Source organism: Plectropomus leopardus, chromosome 10, assembly GCF_026936395.1.
Source record: "Plectropomus leopardus strain MGB_pleo_1.0 chromosome 10, ASM2693639v1, whole genome shotgun sequence".
NCBI lineage: Eukaryota > Metazoa > Chordata > Actinopteri > Perciformes > Serranidae > Plectropomus > Plectropomus leopardus.
In genome coordinates this window covers 27,055,330-27,067,451 of record NC_142185.1, presented here as the reverse complement: position 1 = coordinate 27,067,451, position 12,122 = coordinate 27,055,330, and the positions used below count along the sequence as shown (strand labels likewise).

The window sequence follows — 12,122 nt, the reverse complement described above, 5'->3', positions numbered from 1 at the left end:
AATTACTGTGCTAGCAAGGAAAAGGCAATTATTTCCTTACAGCTCTTTTTTCACCTCAGTGAATCCAAAGCAGCCTTCAACACTTCTTTAAAATGTATCTTCAGCAATACTTTAGGAGCAGTGGAAAACAGCAGTACTCGTGTGGCACATGGCAGAAATAATGTAAATTATAGACTTGTACATGAACCACAGCATCTTGTGTTTCCTTTACAGTCTCCTCTTTGGCTATTAAAGTTGACTTACTAAACAGCATTTACAGCGCACCAAGGACTCACGTAAGTGCACCCTAGTTTAAATGATGTGAACTCAACATGTGAACCCTCACTTTATTCATGCTATTTTTTTATGCTTTGGGATTTTTTTTTCTCAAGGTTGACCACTTCCCAGCACTAGTGCAGAATAAAGGTTCTGTCATGAAGCCACAACCAGCTCTGCGTGTAACCGGATTGAACTATGACTGGGTTTTTTCTGATTTAAAGGAATTGTAGGTACAAGATAGATTTATTATTAAGTCATTTTTTAAAAAATAGTTTAAAATATGAAATTTAAATTTCTTTTTGATCCTGCCACAGCTGAGCACTGATCTAAGCATTTGTCAATGCACAGTTAGGATAACTAACTTGCACAAACGTCAGTCAGATAAAGTCAGGCTCTTCATACATCCATGGTGAGCGAGGACAACAAAAACAGTGATGGCTCACTGTAGCTCATGTTGGAAGATGAAACATCGACGCAGAAAAAGATGTCAAAATCCACAGGAATCAGGGTTGACCGATTTGTGGAAAATTTGTCAGCCACCTTTATAAACACCTGGGGCCATATTCACAAACGATTCTGACAATAGTCTGAGAGAGCACCCAACTCAGCCTTAAATTTTCTATCAAGCAGTGATTTAGGAAAAGTCTCAGAGCTACTCTGAGCAAGGAAGATACAGAAACTTCTGTTTTAATGTTGTGGTGTGGTCGACCCCATTGCTAGATATGATACATTCTTTGAACAGTTGTGATTGGTTGTCAAGGACTCACCCTAATGTGAGACTGCAAGGTGTGGACACCCAGTCGAGATGAAATTAACTGCATCACAATATGAGACTGTGTGATCACACTGCTGCACTGTAATATTCTTCCAGTACCCAAATATCTCAGTGTTGTAATCACTTTATTTCTGGTGTTATATTGTTGTTTTATTGGGTGGAAGATGTGAGTGCATCTCTAATGAAATCAACGACAAACTTTATCCCTGCACCATCTTATCTGCAGCATTACATTAACTCACTGTCCTCCAGCGTTCTCCTACCTTTTTGTCTTTTCACCATTTTCTCCTCTGCTTAAGAAACTCTTAAAGCCCCTTAAAAGTTCTCCTTCATACTTCTAACAGTTTTATCCTTTCGGAGCTATCTTAAGGGCTTAGACACTTTGTGAATACATTTTATCTTTACCAGGATCTAGTCTAACTTATAAGGGGAAATTCTCAGGAATGTCAAAAGAATTTTCTTAGAATTTGTCACTAGGAGCAACTCTGAGTACTAGAAAGCTTTGTGAATACGGCCCCTGGCGAAAATGTCCTTAATGCCACAGAGAAAAGCCTGTTGTTTTCCTGGGACAGTGAGCATGTTTGAAGATTGTTGAGATGTGCAGCAGTGTGCGAAAAGGCAGGCTTGTCCCACATGGACAAAAACCTACAGCACCTACACGGTCTCTGTCAACATGAAATTGACTATTTATTGATTGCTGTGAAGAATGAACTTTGTTGCAAGAAGCTGAGGGAGCCACAAAGCTGGCCAGCAGCTGTAAGGATGAGTCAGGCTCAGTGGCCCTGCAGCTGTTTTAGAAAAAAGTGTTTCAGAAAAGCAGTGGCATCGGATTCAGCAGTTTAATATGAATGATTTGTTTTTATTCCAAATACATTTTAAAGCTTGAACGCATCCATGCATGTTTTGCCAACACTAGATATCAAACAAAAGCCAGAGACTGTGTTGTACTGAGTTGCTGCGAACTTTCAATTCACCACTTCTATGCAGAAGAGAAAAAATAACGTTGTGTCGGAGCCCAAGTCTCTTCCTCATCTGCGCCGCTGCATCATGCACGCAGCTGCTGGTAACAAAGTGTAACGTGAAAGTCAAGAACGCTCACTCCGCCGCAAAATGTCTCTAGAAGTGCACTGCACAGTCTCTGTCGACTGATGCGCCGCCGACTGATGATTTGAATCTCCAACTTTCAAGGGGTAGCCCTATCCATTTTAGCCCCAGCACTGGCACAATGCAATGACGGGCCACCGGAAAATACTGTCCGCCTCCGCCCAAAATTGTTCCAAATTAGTCGGCAACTGGTTAAAATGAGTGACTAAATAAGTACGATAAATAAACAAAGAAGTGACTGCAACATTTTCAGTGCTACTTCACCTCAACGGTCTACGAACCTGTTTTCCAGCCTATCTGAGATGTCACATTGGCACACCAATAAAATGACACACACACACACACACACACATACACACACACACACACACACACACAGAAAGGCATACTGCAGAGCTGTGTACACAGCTTTGATCTACTTGCAATGAAAAAAGGAGTCTATTTTCAGCAGCTTTTTCTGTGTTTAGCTCTAATTTTGCTATCAAAGTGCATTGCATTACCGCTCACCAAATCACCTACAGTAAATATTTATCTCAAGTCAACAGCTGATTAACCTATCTTAGCTTATCTTAACGACTAGAAACAGGCAATCACAGGCGTAGCTTCCTGGAGTCACACAACCCCTGATAAAATAGATGAAATGTTGTTTTTTCGCCAACTTTTTTTCATATATATTAGATAACAAACAATAACATACTAATAAGTTATCTTAAACTGGTGATGGATGGATTGTGTTATCTTTGCACAGAGCCAGGTATCCCTCTCTTTCACACTGTAAAGTCTTACTACTTGGATACACATAAATACATTTAAAAATAATTCTTGTTTTGACAAGTGTTCTGGTAAATATGAAAAAGTATGCAGTCAAAGAATTACAGGGGCGGTTCACACAGATTCTCAAGTTATTCTTCTGGCATTCATTACAAATACTTTTAGTCATGTTATGCTGCCAAGGTCTCCCTAATTTCTCCTTAAGTACCACCAACTTTCAAAACTTGGTTTGGTTTTCATGCAAAGGACCGACTCTTAAGCATGTTATTATTAAGTGATTAAAACAACCATTTCCACAGTTTTGTTTGAGTATGCACATTTCTTTTGGGCAGAATGCTGAGGATGGAAATTTCCTTAAAAGCCAACAGATTTCTAACTGATTATTTGCGGTCTCAAATAAATGTAGCAGAACGATAATTTCGTCTAAAATACCCCGAGGAGATTGTTTGTATTTGCACATGTAACGTCTGCCCTTCAAAGAAAACCACAAACACAACTCTGTCTCTGTTTATAAGGAGAGAATATGAGAATATAGTTATTCTATTTTTCTGGGAAGTTCAATTTTTTTCTTCTTTCATGGGCGGACTGCTGCGTCAGTGACCTCTCCAATAAAAATACTCAAACCACAGTGCCGCAAAAGAATTGTCATTCATAGAAAAGCATGCATTGTTGAGTTACATCTAAACCCAGTGAACAAGTCAAATCTGTCAAAGAGAGAAAAATTGTTTTCTTTCCTTGCAGTGCATCTCTTATATCTCTGCACAAACTTCTCAGCTTTTTTATCTTTTTCTTTTTCATTGCTTGCCCTTTTTCCCTAAAAAAAAAATGAAAATATAAAACACATAGTTTAAGAGGTAGACCGATTAAGAACATCTTGTTGATTTCTCTCTTGTATCGCTCTTACATCATATGAAAATTCGCTTTAGTAAAGATGCAAAACAAAAAGGTACTGTTTTTGCATGCTCTGCTAATAGATAAAAATGAGGAACATTAAGAGGATGTGAGTCTGGAAGCTACAAAATACAACAGCACTCGCCGAAGCTGATACAACCACCAAGACAGCTGCATCGTTCAGATAAAAAGGAATAAATGTCTATATCTGTCATATCAGATTCAAAGCAAGAACTGGTGGGGAAAAACAATCTGTACACAGCATTTCACAGGTGATTTCATCCAGCTCGAGCTTTGCTGAATTGCTCATCTGCACACTGGCTGTCTGACAATCCTCTATTTGTAGCGGGAGAATAAACACCGGAGGAGTTGATGGAAGCCCCTACAGATATTATGTAACACATGCTAAATCAATACCAGCCGACAGGGACGCAGTACAGATACATTATGCTTCTTTTAGGGAATTTTTACCTTTAATTTTGCACTTACATTATGAGAGAAAGAAAAGTTCTCCCTGAGGACTGGGCCAACAGATACCCATCACAGACAGCATAAAATCAGGGAAATGTTGAACAAAGCATGAGTTGTGCTGGAAGTCCATGAGGTATTATACATGTGATCAGAGCGATGTTCAGGAATAAGCACAGCAATGGGATAACGTAGCGTGGAAAGCTATAGAAATACTCGCTGAGTAAACAGCTGACATCTGGTTTACTCTTTTTCGACAGATGTCCGCCTCCTCTGCAGGACATGTTTACAGGTTGCAGCTTGATTGGATAACTAGGTCAAATAAATTTCATTTACCGCAGACAGCTTTTAACTTCACATGACATGCATCCGAGAGCACATGACAGGCTTCTTTTGTTCTGGAAATTAACATATATGACACGGTTTATATCAGTAACCAAGGATACAGATGAAGATGCGAAAAGCTCATCATTTGCCTTAAAATGCTGTCATAGACGAGCTCAAGCAGAAATGCAAATCTTTCTGCTCATCAGCCATGCGGTTTTTTAAAGAGACATAGAGGGACAAGTTTCTGTTGACAAAAAATCAAAATCAAATGTTCTGCCACTGGAGCTTCAACCCCGGGGCGAAGCTTAGACTGAATGTTCTGGCAAACATCAGTGGAGTTATTTTGATGCGAAGAAAAGCGTCATACCTGTGAACAACTTTTAAAAATATATTTGGGAGGCATGTTACATGTGACTGCTGCCACAATCCTGCAAAAGATAAGAGTGTGCATAAATTACCATCGTTTTAGTTTCTACATCAACAGTAAATATTTAAAGTATTGGTTAACCCATTGACACCTGAGCAAAACTGCTTCATTTTTTTGAGAAACATGGGCAATGAAGAATTTAAGAATAAATGACCCAAAAAGTAGCAAAAAAAGAAGTAAAAAGTACAAAAAGATAAGACAAAGAAATGACACACAAAAAGTGCTTAAAAATTCCAATAATTCTGTTGAAAAATGTTTCAATAAATAATTATGATAGTTATAAATATAGTTTAGTTTTAGACATTTACTCTTGATTTCTTTTATTTTATTTTTGCAGGATGCTAAGTTGCTTATTGCCTTTTCCCCATGTTTTCTAAAAAAAAGTCAAACCCCTTTGCTCAGCAAAATGATGTCATTCCAGGTTTTAAAGGGTTAAGGCCGAGCACGGTGCCTGTGAATAGTACTGTGAGCAGGAATATAATAACTGACAAGAGTTTCCCAGTGCATTTGCACCCACAAAATGTATTAAGGAAGAGTCTGAGAATACAGTAGATGTTATTTTCTTGGACATCAACAGCTACAGCAACATCAAGCGTCTCACAAGTCCTTTGGACTATTTAAAGTCTTTTTAAATTAAACAGATAAAAGAAGGTGCATAGATAACCACTGGAAGTCCATCAAAGTCGGATTTAGCTGAGTATATTCTATATCTTTTTAAAAAAAAACTCATGAAAAAACAGAACCAAAAACAAATTAATCCTACTTGAACTATTGTCTGTGTAGTCAAAGCCAGATTTAGCTTGTTATTTTACGCCAGAGATGCTGTCCAATAGAGCGCTCGGGCTATTAAAAACACATGAATGTGCCAAATTGTTCTACTGGGTTTCTTTATCTTTCATTGCCATGAACATGAGCACTGTGGTTTATTTTAAGTCGATATTACACACATCAGATCGGCACATACGGGTACTTGGCAAAAAGTCAAGGCCGTGCCCTGTTTTGGGGAACAGAAAACATCTATATTTGATTGAATCACCAGGTAGACTGAATGCTTCTGTAAATAACCAACCTGTGATTACCAACTGATTGATCCAGGCTGAGATTTAGTTCATAAAAACAGTCTGATGCTTCTATACTGTACTCCAAAATATTTTACCCCTTTTCCATGACTTTAAATTAAAAATGGGTTGGCCTACATAACGATACAGTCACACATTATGAAAACATGCATTTTCCAGGCATTCAAGGGTTAGCAAACTGCACTGTAAAAAAAGACTATTGTTTTTAATTTAGAAAAAAATAGTGTCTGGACTGCCGGAAGTTGACTTAATTTAAAAAGACTAGTTAAACCATTAAAAAAATTACCTCAACTAGTTTTCTCAACTCAAAATTTTAAGGCAGCCCGGTCACTTACTCTAATAAGTAAAAAAGAAAGCTTCTCTTTACAGTGTGCTGGCGTTTGCTATCTTTTCTCGCTTGTCAGATGTTCCTGCCACCAACTACAGCTGCATATGGCGATAGACCAGACCTGCACATACAGGTCCTTCACAAAAAGTTATTGTGGGATAAAAAAAAACCTATGATCATATAGATGTTAATGTGATTTGACTTGTGTTGGGATTACATTTTTCATACATAAATGTCTTGTTAAATAAATGTTTCTTTTACAGACATGTCTAATGATTATTTGTGGCCCTGCCTGAATCCAAGCGTTCACAATCCTTTAATAAATTAAAGCCTACCTGGTGATTCATTATAGATTAATAATATTATCATGGCACCGGGTGATTCATTAAATATGTGTACTTGATTGGATCATCAGGTATTGTTAGGCAAAGTGTTTTCTGTAAATAAGTCACCTGTTGATAGCCAAATGTTTTATGTACAGGCTGAGATTTTATTGGCAACGGCTGTCTGATGCTGCTGTATTATATAACTGAACCACAGCAGCCTCCCACTCACTCAACGTTATCTGTTAAGTAATTTAAAACACTGACAGTGAATAATTACGTATATAACGTGCTTTGAATTTCAGAGTGAAAGCCTTGGCTACCTGGTTAGCACTGATGCTGATGCTGGTCTCGTCTATAACTTGACACAAAAGCTCGAGCAGCTATCTTCTATCTTACGACACGGCAGGGAAACAAACTGGAGATCTGCGCTGTTGATTTAATTTTTGGTGCAACCAACTAGAACCAACTACAACTCTTCATCTTGGGTTATTCATTTAAACTGGTATGTTTAACCCTTGAAAACCTGAGCGAACTGGCTTGATTTCTGTCAAAAACATGGGAGGAAGGCAATGAGCAACAAAAGAAGAAAGGACCCAAAAATTTGCAAGAAATGAATAAGAAAAACAAGAAAATTACCTATTATCTAAAATATGACCTGGAAAAAGTGTTGAAAAATGATAATAATTCTGTAACAAAACGTCATATATGTTTATTTTGATCATTAGAAATGTAATTTTTCCCCAACTTTTTTCTTTTTCCCCAGACATTTTACCCCAGCAATTTAGAAAAAAAAATCAAAAACTTTTTTTTGCAATTTGTGTTTCCTTTGTTTTTGATATTTGAAATTAGGGATATACTATGCAAGGATTTCCCTAAAAAAACAAGGCATAGATGCATACACAAGTAATCTCTGTCAGTCACCACATATGACCCGCTAGACGTGTGTGCTGGTGTATTTATCTGAACTCTGTGTTTTTCTTATTTTCTTCTTACTTTGCTGTTTTTAGGCGTTTTTGGGCAAAACGCGGAGGTGAGGTTGGAACTTAATAAAAACGTAGCCAACAGGTGCCAGATTGTAAGCAGAACTCACTCTGAAAATTATGGACACAGTGCAGAAAGAAATCACAAATATAGCTTGAGACTGAATCTAGGGTTAGCTTTCATTTTCACTTCCACTGGCAATATTGTTTACATGCAGTAACTAACAATTCCTGCATGGTGTACCTTTAATAAAATAAAAAGGGACAAATGCTTTTGAAACATTTTCATTAAAGAAGTTAAACTTTTCTTTTTTGCCCCTCCTTCTTGTAATATTTCCACATTTTTTAATTAGAAAGTTTTCCAAAAATCTAATTAGACTGAATATAAATCTATTCATTTGGGGGGAAAAAAGTTCAATTGTTAAGTCCTGATTATTATTCTGTAAGAGAGCAGCGTCGCTCAGTTAAGATTCCAGAGGGTTTCCTTCGTCACCCGGCAGACGACGCGGCACTTGTTATCTCAAACAGAGCACTGGCCCGACTCTCACTGAGAAACCTTTAACCGCGCGTCAGACTTGGCCATTAATGCCGAGGACTCAGCGGTATGCAGACATACCACTCGTGTGTTGACTCTGATTCTATATTTGCTCCTGTTTACAAAAGGTCTCTCGCTCGGATCCCCCACAGTGCATCAAAAAGCAGCTTGGCTCAGTCAGATAGTTGTGGGTCAGACTATTCAAAACGACATTGATCACTACTTCTGAAGTCACCAAAGTTTGTTTTTTTCACTCAGCAGCCATATCTGTAGTGTCACAACTTTAATCTCCGCTGAGGGCTAATCAGCATGTGATATGGGAGCAGGTATACGCACAGAAAAAGGCTTTGTGGAAAGGATAGCAGGTTAAGAGAGTCGAGTGTGATGTGGCAGCGTCGTCTTCATTTCAACTGGATCAAATTCAAGCGGTGGATTGGATGAGATGGTGGGAAGTGAAAGATTTAAGAGCACTGGGAAAACGTTGCCAGCTCAGATTTTTTTCTTGTATTTGAGGGGCTGCTGTGTGCAGAGTCCTGCTAAATTCTGTTATTTATTAATGTGTCTGTTGACTACGTTTCTTGTTTTGTTCATTTTTTTTTTTTTTTTTTTGCTCAGTGCACTAATTATCTTGAGTCCAGGTTTAATGGCATGAGCATGAGATGACCCCTGAAGACTGGCTGTAAATATTTGCCTCTCACTGATGCACACAGATCACATTGTGGCTGATGACGACAGCGCGACAGGTGGCCCAAAGAGTTGCACTCAGGACATTCTTTTTTTACACACAAAGCACAGATCACACCGAGACAGGTGACATTTAAACGGCACTGCAGTCGTTCAGGGAGGTTTTTCCAGAAATGTAAAGGTCATGTGATGCCAGGGTGGCAGGAAAGATCAACAATATGCCAGCTGCTTGTTTTTCAGGGGGGGGGCGGTGATAAGATGACCAAGCTATTTGATTTTTTTTGATTGAATCTGAGTTTAAGTTCATAAAGTTTCACTGTCAAACATCCTGCTAATAAAACTGTACAGTAGATCGTCCCCTAAATCAGTGTTTCCACACTGAAGGGGTCCAAAGACCTCAAGCAGCTATAAGATAATTCTGAGTGTTGGAATAAGATCAGCGACACAGAAAGTGCAGAAAAATAAAAAATATTTCTCCAAATACATAATATTATTTAACATAATAGGCTTACACAAATACAATTAGAACTGTACCTGACTTGGATTTAGCTGTTTAATATGAATATCTGACTATTTGTTCCTTTTAATTTAAATTGAGTTTGAACAGAGTTTGGCAGGACATTCAGGGCGACAGCAACATTTAAATAACATAGTAAACAAGCCAAGAAATAGCAGAAACACTACAAGAGGGGTCAAAGCACAGCTTATCGCAATAATTACATTTTTCTGTAGCTGGAAGTCATGTTTATGTTCCCCAGGCGGGAAGAAATTCTTTGTAAAATAGGTTAAAATGTCACAGCAGCCACGGGACTCTGTTTACTGATTGGCTGCAGGTATTTTCTAGCTGCAATTTGTTGATAAAAATTAAGATTCAAGATGGGTTATACTTAAAACTGGCTCCCAATTTTTAGGTTTGGCCTAATTTCACCACAGAATCAAATGGCTACAGCTTTCTTCAGCCATTGCATTGCAGCTTGCTGCAGGCCACACGTTGCCATTGCTTGGTGTGTTTTCAGCGTAATGCAAGCTATTGCATGCAAACTATGCTGACAGATCGGAAACGTGCAACAACATTCCTGCTGACTCAAGATATCAAACAAAAGCCAGTTTTTAGTTGCTGTAAACTGTAAATGACCTATTCTTTTTTTTTTAAGATTATTTTGGGAGCATTTTACCTTTATTGATAGGACAGCTTATAGTAAGAAGAGGTTGGAGTGACAGAGGGGGGGTGACTAACATATAAGAGCCATATAAAGACCTCGGTCCAGCAGACGACAGAGGGTAATGGTACCACAGAGCCTAAAAGGACAAAGCCTCTCTTCCTCTGTGAGGCAGTCTCCCTCTGAATCAGACTCACTCTGGGTCTGCAGCTGCGTATATCAGAGAGCAGCATTTAAGCGAGGAGCGCTCACTCTGCAGCAAAATCTGCTGACAGAAACATCCTCAGAAGTACACTGTACGCTGACTGACAAATAAGAACAAAACAACTGCTCAAATGAGAGGTCTGTGACTTCGGGTGCACACCCTAAATCAAATTAAACTAGAGTTGGTGTTAGCCTGCCGACAAAATTCCCTCAGGCGCTCTCTCATGAATGCAAACGAAAGTGTTGTGTAAGTAAATGAGGGAATAGATAAATGATTAAATATCTGCCTCAAGCCAAAAAATAAAACGAGAAAATAAAAGATTAAATAAGAAATTAAATTCTGATTTATTTCATCAACTGATTCAAGGTAAATGAATGAAGCCTTATATTTAATTTCGCACTCTAATTCAAATATTTAACTACCGTAGCATTTCGGATGACTTGATGTGTGACTCATATCATAACTTTTTGTGGTCTTTTCTCATTTTGGGGGCTCAATAATACGCAACCTGCAACAAGGGGCCATAAGTCAACACGTACAGATGCCACAGAGATTTGAAATCCACAAGCACAGCTCTTCTCTCCATGCTGCTTTCTAACCCCTACTGAGACTGATTGTGTCTGACAGCTGCCAATGTTTTCAGGTCCATTAAGATGAAAGAATAACCCGATTGGACCGTTTTTTATTTTCTATACCATACAATGACTTACTACTGAGTCACCACCATATACTTCTTTTCATTACTCACATTAGGCCTGTGGTTTCGCCTTTGTTGTTCTCTCGACCAAGTGGGTGTTGAAGGCTGTGATTTCACCCTCAGCTATGATCAAAAGCACCAGTCAAAGTAATGGACAAAAAGGTCCACCGACTGCTGGGACGCCTCCACGATCGTTGACAGAGAAAAGCATGATCCTGCAGGAGAGATACAGGTGGACCCATCAGTCTGCATCAGCAGCATGCATTTAATTAGTGATAACATTCACTTATTGCACATTTTTTATTCAAGACAGACAGACAGCTGTGAGGTGAGGGGCGCTTAAGGGGATGGATGCAGACGGGTGAATGCAACAGGAAGTTATTGCAGTGTGTGCGGCTGATGAGCGCAGTCAGCGGAAGCAGCATGGAGGACACTGAGGTACTTTAAAAAACATTAACGCCCGATTGCTGCAGTTTGCGTCAAACTTGCACTCCTTGTCCGATTTATTACTCAGTCAAATCTCACACACAAATACATAAAAAACACTATTTTAGATTCAGAATGACTTACACTTTCCGATGGTATCAACATATCCGATACCCGTCGTGTTAAAACGTCCGTACATCCGTAAATAAATCAAGTAACACTGTGATGGCTACTGTACATCCATGTATACGCGGCAAAAGGAAACTGCTAGTAGCTAATGCGGCATAATTTAAATGGTGAATGTAACGAATAAAGGCTAAAAAAAAAAAAAAAGTAAACCAAAAAACAGCGGCACAAGTTGCAGCTCACAGTGTAACCTACTAGATTCATGGCAATATATTACTTCCTGTCCCCCCGCCCCCCAAAGCATTATAGGAAATGTAGTTTTGTCAGGGTGTGACGACAAATGAAAAATAATGACAAAATTTTGTTTTAAGAACAGTAAGTCACATGCTACATAATATAGTAGAGCATATATATATATATATATATATATATATATATATATATATATATATATATATATATATATATATATATATATATATATATATATATATATATATATATATATATATATATATATATATATATATATATATAAAGAGGGTTGACTTGAGT

General features: G+C 38.3%; 1 protein-coding gene across 1 annotated transcript in view; it reads right to left on the bottom strand.

The window, feature by feature from the left end:
* The window catches only part of acod1 (aconitate decarboxylase 1), a 31,350-nt gene extending 19,552 nt beyond the window's left edge, over window positions 1–11,798 (bottom strand). The window contains exons 1-2 of the mRNA XM_088083466.1: window positions 11,586–11,798; window positions 11,067–11,230 (exon numbers count right to left, since the gene is read on the bottom strand). The gene's annotated coding sequence lies outside the window, so the exon portion shown is untranslated. The remainder of the gene's footprint in view (window positions 1–11,066; window positions 11,231–11,585) is intronic.
* Between the last annotated feature and the right edge of the window lie 324 nt (window positions 11,799–12,122).